Source organism: Lithobates pipiens, unplaced genomic scaffold (assembly GCF_037356315.1).
Source record: "Lithobates pipiens isolate NorthernLeopardFrog02 unplaced genomic scaffold, aLitPip1_a1.2 Scaffold_18, whole genome shotgun sequence".
In the NCBI taxonomy this organism is placed as follows: domain Eukaryota; kingdom Metazoa; phylum Chordata; class Amphibia; order Anura; family Ranidae; genus Lithobates; species Lithobates pipiens.
Window position 1 is genome coordinate 473,910,887 of NW_027507758.1, and position 8,290 is coordinate 473,919,176.

The following is an 8,290-nucleotide window of genomic DNA, read 5'->3' on the forward strand; positions in this document are numbered from 1 at the left end:
ACCAGCCAATATAACTTTGACCAAGTAGAATGATTAGACATGAATTTTTAATGTATAAACTAATCAATGTGATCTGTTCGTCACTTTGATAAATTATTTTTATGAATTGTATTAAATAAACAAAATAACTCTTTTCTTTTTAATATATGGTAAATTTTCTCTTTTTTTCTTACCCTATAATCGCTGATAAAATCTCTAAACAAAAAATATCCACTCCCTTTTATTGGTTTAAATTGTTAGGTACAGTAATAATCCCCCTCTTTCTACCTCCATTCTTCCAATTTACCTACATTGGAATGAGGTGCCTCAGAGTACTTGATTTCCCCGCCTGACCTCCCTCCCCCCTTTTGCTCTAATAACTCTACTCTGTCACCCTACTTACCTAAGGTAGAGGGTGCCACAGAGCCATGTTCTATACATGAAAACCTGCTTGGTCATAGAACTGATGGTGGTTAGGGGAAGTGGTTGCCCTCCTGGTGCTACAGCTCCACCTCAGTATGTCACACACCTGGGTCCTCAGGTGTTTGGTTAGATCATGGGGCAGCACCCTGCAGCTACGTTAATATGCAAGGCCTTTGGGAACTTGGAGGGTTGTTCAGATGGTCTGGGACCCACCATCATACACGTAGACAGCAGCATTTTTTAGACGGTAGCTAACATCATAAATGGATGCCTCAGTTTATTATAATGGTTGAGCAGAATGGGTGTAGATCATGCTGGACTGACTATCAGTCAGTGTTGTAGATTGGTAGGTCGTGGGCAGAGGGAAAGAATATGTTTCCAGGGGTCTGTGTCCAGTTTGGAAAAAGGCGTTGATGAGCCCTGTTAAGGCTTGGGCTGCTACCTCTATGTGCCTCCTTATGGCCGACTCCACGTGTAATGTAGAAGAAATGAGGATAAAGGAGCGCCCGGTGATCAAAGAGGTAAGTCATTTGTATTTTATTTGAAGACACAGCCAGCGCTGAGGACTTTTAACAGTCCAGGTCCATGTGCCAAAGGCCCCCTCCAACAGGATCATCCCACAACTATTTTTGCTAGCAGCCCCGATGAAGGGGGAGTCTTTAGTCCCCGAAATGTGTTGACCTCTTTTTATTGACAACATTTCAAATAAAATACAAATTACTTACTTCTTTGATTACCAGGCACTCCTTTATCCTCATTTCTTCTTCAGATAAATATAAGGCTTTGGCTGTAATGTATGGCTATGATCAGTAGCTAAGGGGAGCTTGGATTAATTTTTCTGCACTGGAATAATGCTAGTCACCACAAGGGCAAAACAACTGTTTTCTTGCTCTATGCCCAACTCTTTCTATGCCCTGTTCACATTTAAACACAGTCTTCGGGTGCTCTCTCACAGCTCTGTTTCTTAATGCATTTCTACGCTCCTCCAGCTCTCCTTGCAGTGCACAGAAATCAATTAAATGTTACATTATTGCATTTCAATAAATGTAAAAAAAATAAAAAATGAAAGGCACCACCTGCCAGGATTGACACTACCTGTATAGACCATAGAAAATCACCCATTGTAGCTACTAAAGCTACTAGATGTCCCTGTTAGGAGTTCCCAGGAGAAACAGTGATCCTCATATAGGCAGTGTTTGTAGAAAAGCCATTTACATTGGCAACCATACCATGCCAGTCAGTAACCTCTGTAAGACTGGAATATATAGGGAGCTGGTCAGCCAGGCAGTAGGTATGTAGTTTGGTAATAGGATTCTCTTCTTGGAGGGAAGTGTGAAGACTTCTCCTGATATGGGAGGCATTCCATCTTTGGAGAAATGTCGAGACATTCAGTAACCCACTGCGAAGGCACAAGTCTTACATCTCTAGACACCTCTCTCTATGTACTTTTAAAGATGTTTGCAACTCAATTAAGGGGGTTTCACCATTACCTCATATTAATATTTGTACATATGATCAGCTTCAGTAAAGTTTGTTTGTTGCCTTCAAGGAGCCTGGTATGGATCCTGTTTATTTTGTTCCACTAATGGGCTACTCTTGGACATGTATTTGTGTCTTGTGGAAGGCACCGAGACAAAAAGTCAACAGGCAAAGGAGCTGGATGTAGGTCCCACTGTATGTTCTAGTCAGGCAAGGCAGGGTCACCCACAGTGTGTCTCTAGAGGGGAAAGGTCGACAGGTTTCCATCTAATAATTGGAAAAACACTGGTGGACCCCATGCTAGGGAACTGTAGATGCCTTGTGGATCAGACGAGCCAATAAGGAAAGAGTTCAATTACACTTTATGTAGTCTTGTTACTTTACACTTTTAGCATCTAGATACCCAACTATCATATACTTACCTTTACTTCATTCTCCTATTACTTTGTTCACCACCAGGAGCTGAAATAAATACCCATTACTTCTGGGTATAGAGCACCATGTGACTCACTTTATGTAACTGCATAGAGTGCCTATAGCTTTGTAACCTATGATTTAAACAACTTGTATCTTAAACAGGGTTTTCCTTTCAAGTTGATACATTTCTAAGGGTCCACATTAGAGGGAACATGTTAATTTTTCCAGCACATAAAATGCACAGATTGAGGGTCACAAAAAAGTGATAGGACCCCATGTGCCATATGAAGGCCCAAGTAAGGATACATGTTAATCTGTAGCAACAATCACCTTACAAAAACAGACACATTTCAAGATTATCCATACACATACATACAGTATACCACATGAATCTGAAGGCAAGAATCCCTAAAGTAGAATTGCAGTCAAATCCTGTCAATACTCAAACTTGTCCCTTAGACCATTTTAAGCACTATACTAACAATTTTGTAGAGGAAAGATGTGTACTTACCTATTCCCTGTAGCTCCGGTCCAGTCACATGATAGGCTCCCAGCATCAGCTTCAGAGTAACAGAGACAGATGAGGATGGATGCCTAAAAGTATGTCTATGTGTGAAGTCGCCACATAGGCATTGCAGCAATTGGTGATCTCTCATCTTTGTTAAAATTGGCCGCTGGGGAGATCACGTGACCGGATCGGAGCGCCTTCAGAATAGGTATAGACATTTTTCCTCTACAGGAGTGGTTCTAAACTCCTGTCCTCAGGACCCACTAACAGGCCAGGTTTGTAAGATAACTGAAATATTAAATTGAGAGTATAGCCTCATATAGAATATTTTAATGCAACGGTTAGCAAAGTACCATCATCCAAATTGATATATAGAAAAGAGGGGATGAGAATGGGAAGATAGGGCAGTTGCTGAGGCTGACCTTAAATCTAATCCCAAAGCTCAAGAGGTTGTGATGGACTATCTCGGTTCTAATAACAAACAAATGAATCATATAAAAAAACTATTTATTACATTAAAAAAACATATAGGGTATATTAAAACAACAATTAAGAAAAAAAAGATTTTTAAAAAGCAAATACTCAGGATACTCCTAGAAATTATCTGCTGTTGAAACAATTCTCGAAATTGATTGGGTTCTCTACTAGTTTCGCGGGTGACTGGTTCCTCAGGAGAACTATTCTAGTAGATAATGAAATAAGGCATAGATCAAATACATAATATTCAAAATTGCACACAGTAAAGTTCAGCAGGTTATACAACAATGAAAAAAATGTATTATCGAATTGCTCCCCAGGCTGCAGAGATGGCCCATGTGTGAATCCACTAACCCGAAATAGAGCCCCCCCCCCCCCCCACCCTGCGGCAGACAAGGGGGATGTATGGGGGTAAGAGTCTAAATGAAAATGTGATATATGATGGTAATACACAAAACTGGTGTGGAAAGTCACAATCCAAGAAAGGGGTAAGGCAAGAGGGGGGAAAAAAAGTTAGGAAGGGGAAAAGAGAAAGGAAGAAGGGGGGGAAATGGGGGGGAGATGAGGGATAAGGGGGGTAGTAGGAAACAGTGGGGTTGGAAGGGTAAAGGTAGGGAAGGGGAGGAGAGAAAGAAAGGGAAAAAAGAAGAAAAGGGGGATGGGGAAAGGGGAGGAGGGGGAAAGGGAAAAGGGGAGGGGGGAAGAAGGGGGAGTGGAAGAGGGGGAAGAAAGGGGGAAGGAAAAGGGAGAGGGGAGAAGGAAAGGTAAAAGGAGGAAGGGGAGGTGGAAAGGAAGGGAAGGGAAAGGAAAGAGGGTGGGGTTGGGGAAAGGGGGAGGGAGAGGAAGGAGAAACAAAAAAAAGGATAGAAGTGAGGGCTGAATGTGGGAAAATGGGGGGGGGGGGATGAGGGATAAGGGGGTAGTGGGAAACAGTGGGGTTGGAAGGGAAGGGGGAAAAAGGGGGAGAAGGGAGGGAAGGGTAAAGGTAGGGAAGGGGAGGAGAGAAAGAAAGGGAAAAGAGAAGAAAAGGGGGGGGAAGGGAAGGAGGGGGGAGGGAAAAGGGGAGGGCGGATTCACATATAGGCCATCTCTGCAGCCTGGTGGGCAATCCAATAAAACATCTTTTTCATTGTTGTATAACCTGCTGAACTTTACTGTGTGCAATTTTGAATATTATGTATTCGATCTATGCCTTATTTCATTATCTACTATAAGAATATTATTTAAGTCTAATATTCTTGTATCTCAGAGGCGTTTCCGAATCAATAGCATTGATAGTCAAACTGACTTAAAAGAAAGTGTGAGTTTATTTGTCACACAATTGGCATCATAAATACAATGTAAAAAGTATAATAGTTCAGTTCAGTGTAGGTAAAAATATATGAAATAGAATAATTATAAAGCTGTAATAAGCTTATGAAAGCATGTGTGTTTCAATAGTTGCTGTCTTGCTGTCTTGTGTGTCCTTCAAGAAGCAACAGGAAATGACGTTCTTAGACTTCTGGCAGAATTCAGCTGTCCCAATTCATCAGTCTCTGTATGAATATGTCAGTATCAGCTCTTTAGTGGGTGTGTGTGGGTGTCTGAGTGTGAGTGAGTGTCCGTGTGAGTATCAGTGAGTGCCCTCCTTCAATCTTGAAACTTTGGTTTAAATATTACATGTGAACGTCATAACCTTACATTTACATAATATGAACACATATTAGCAACTTTACATTAAGTAACTATATACTAATATGTATTAACATGACTGAGACTACTCTAAACTTATTTTAACAAGATATAATCCATAATGTATCATTGCTTTGGCTACATAGACACATGTCTATTTTTGTCTTCTCATGACATTCTGTACCAAGATACCATATATGTCATACTCAAATTGGCTACATCAGAAACGTATTACTAACTCAGCTTTAGATGAGAATATGTTTCACTGAACACTTGATCAAGGTCATTCACACATACTTTTTATTATGATTAATCATAAAACCAAATATGTTTTGCAAGCTTGCCATAAATATATTATAACACCTATAAGTGCCGAATTATGAATTTGGAATAATATTCTAACATCTACTTTACAGAATAGCCTCCTGAAGAAGTGGTCGCCTGCGAAACTACTAGAGAACCCAATCAATTTCGAGAATTGTTTCAACAGCAGATACTTTCTAGGAGTACCGTAGTACAGTAGTAGAAAAAAAAAAATTTACTCTATCATTGTTAGTGCACAGTAGATAAATAATATATACAGTATGTTGATAAAGTAATGATGACATATCTAAATCCCATACTTTGTGTGCATATGGAGGTGGGTCACATATTCTTCTTTTGTGATCGTTAAGGTAACATAGTAATCTAGCAGTGGTTGTAACCGCATTATGTTATTTGTTACTTATTCTCTATTTAGGAGAAAGTAACCTTGGGGTTTTAAATAGACATAGGTGTCAAACCACAGACTATAACGAAATGTGCATTAGGTTATATTCATGCCAAATGAGTTATTTAGAGTTAATTTTATATATCAAGCAATTTCATAATCTTCAAAATGGGCTAATTAAGCCATGTCTGTAGTCTACATCAGCCCTTTTCAACCAGGGTGCCATGGAACCCAGGGGTGCCTTCTGGGTTCTTCAAGTGTGCCTTGGCAAAATGATTAAAAATTTCCCCAATTTGCCCCAAAATTGTCCGCAAGTCAGAAATAGATAAAGCCTGCCTTCTTGCTATATAAAGCTGCATGTTTTTATTGTGCAGTAATACAACCAGCCACTGCTGTCCTAACAACTGATGAAGCCATTAGTTGATAAAGAGCATATTGTTTCTCTCCTACTTTTCTCTGTCAGCACAGGGGTCACATTAGCTGAATGAGAGAGAGGAACTTGGGGAGAAGAGAAACGCTGGAATACTAGTCAGTATCAGTGTTCAAAGGTGGATTTGCTTTGGAAGCATAAATCTCCTCTGATGTTGGGTGTCCTATGTGTGTGGATTTTCTTGTGTTATGTAAAATACAGTATTACCCCTAAAGGTGGCTTCCAAATCACGATACTTCAGCGCAATTTCAAAGCCTCTGGTCAGTGCAATTTCATCCACAGATGTCAATGCAAGTCACACATGAAATTGCCAGAAATAGTGACTGGAGAAAATTTGAGAAACTCTGGTCTACATCAAATTGACACTTTACATGTACCTAAGGTTGTTATGGACAATACATATAAGTGCACCATAGACCACTATAATTAGTGTATTAAGTTGGGATATTCCAACTTTAATCACTGTGCGATCAGCAGATTATTGGGTGGAGCTGTGGAGGACCCAGCTGTCATGGTACATGTTGGTACCAATGACAAAGTAAGAGGAAGGTGGAGCATCCTTAAAAATGATTTTAGGGACTTAGGAGCTAAATTGAAGAGAAGGTGGTATTTTCAGAGATACTGCCGTTACCTTGAGCCACACCAGAGAGGCAACAGGAGCTTAGGGAAATTAGCTGAGGAACTGGTGTAGAAAGGAGGGTTTTGGGTTCCTGGAGAACTGGGCCGACTTTTCAGGTGGTTACCGGCTCTATAGTAGGGACGGCTGCACCTTAATAGAGAGAGCGCAGCTCTGTTGGGAAAAAAGATTGCCAAGAAGTTGGAGGGGCTTTTAAACTAGGGGTTGGGGGGGTGCAGAGGAAGCGATATCCGACAGTGAGCATAAAACAGAGGGGGAATAGTGGAGGCTCAAGAGATATTATATCCATGACAGCTAATCCCGGGAGTTAATAAGTTACCAAATCAAAAATGAAGCCTGAGAAATCATATGGAGAAAATAATATGCACCAGTATATAACTCAGATGAATGTTCACAAATGCCAGGAGCCTAGTCAATAAAATGGAGGAACTGGAGCTGCTATTACGCGAGGAGGATGTGGACTTCATGGGAATAACAGAAACTTGGTTTGACAGCTCACATGACTGGCTGGCAACATCCAGGGTATTCCTTGTATCGGAGGGACAGGGAAGGGGAGAAGAGGGAAGGAGTGTGTCTATATATGAGGAATGATTTTTCGGGTAGAAAAGAGGAATGACATCAGTGATAGGGCATGGGGGAGGTAGAGTCAGTATGGGTGGAACACAAAAGCGTAGAAGTAAGTGGGAAAGTAATAGTGGGGGTATGTTAAGGGCCTCCTAACCTGAAGGAAGAGGTGGAGTTGGATCTCCTTTCACAGAAATGGCAGCTAGGCAGGGAAATGTCATTGTGATGGGGGAATTCAACTATTCTGACATTGACTGGATGGAAAGGACAGCCCACTTATTAAAGGCCTGCCATTTCTTAAATTTCTTACAGGACAACTTCATGTCCCAATTAGTGGATTCCCCAACAACAAATGATAAATTGCTAGATCTATTAATTGCATATGATTGCAGATGTGGAAATACAAGACAACTAGGGAACTAGTGACCACAGGATCATTATCCTTGAAACATTGAACAAGGAGGAAAAATGGAAGTGTTAAGGAACTAGACATGTGCGGTTTGTTTCATTCGAATCGAAAATTCGTACATTCAGAAGCATCCGAAATACGAATTTCTATGCTTCAAAATTGTATATGAAATCCGAAATTTCGTTGATGAATTTCGGATCCAAATTCCATTTAAATGGAAACGTGACTGGTGTTTTGCTGACCAATCAGAGATTTTCTTCTGCTGCTGAGTGAGGGTTGGGAAAATTACCTTTTTTAATATGAAAGTGGTAGACCGATACTGGTAGTCAATGGGAGATTCAGAATCGGACATGTAGCGGCCAAAACCATTGACAGGGTGGCCTTTACTTTTGGGCTTACCGGTTACCTCCGCTTGGCTTGTTCTTCCACGTCTAGGGGTTCCCAGGTTTAGTACCCAACAACTTTGGACGCTGTCACCATAAAAGTCCTTTAGAAAAGATTTTATTTGCACGGGTAACATCCAACAAACACAGTCTTGTATGGGAACAAAGGGCAAGGGTGAAGAAACTCAGGCACCTTGAACTGCT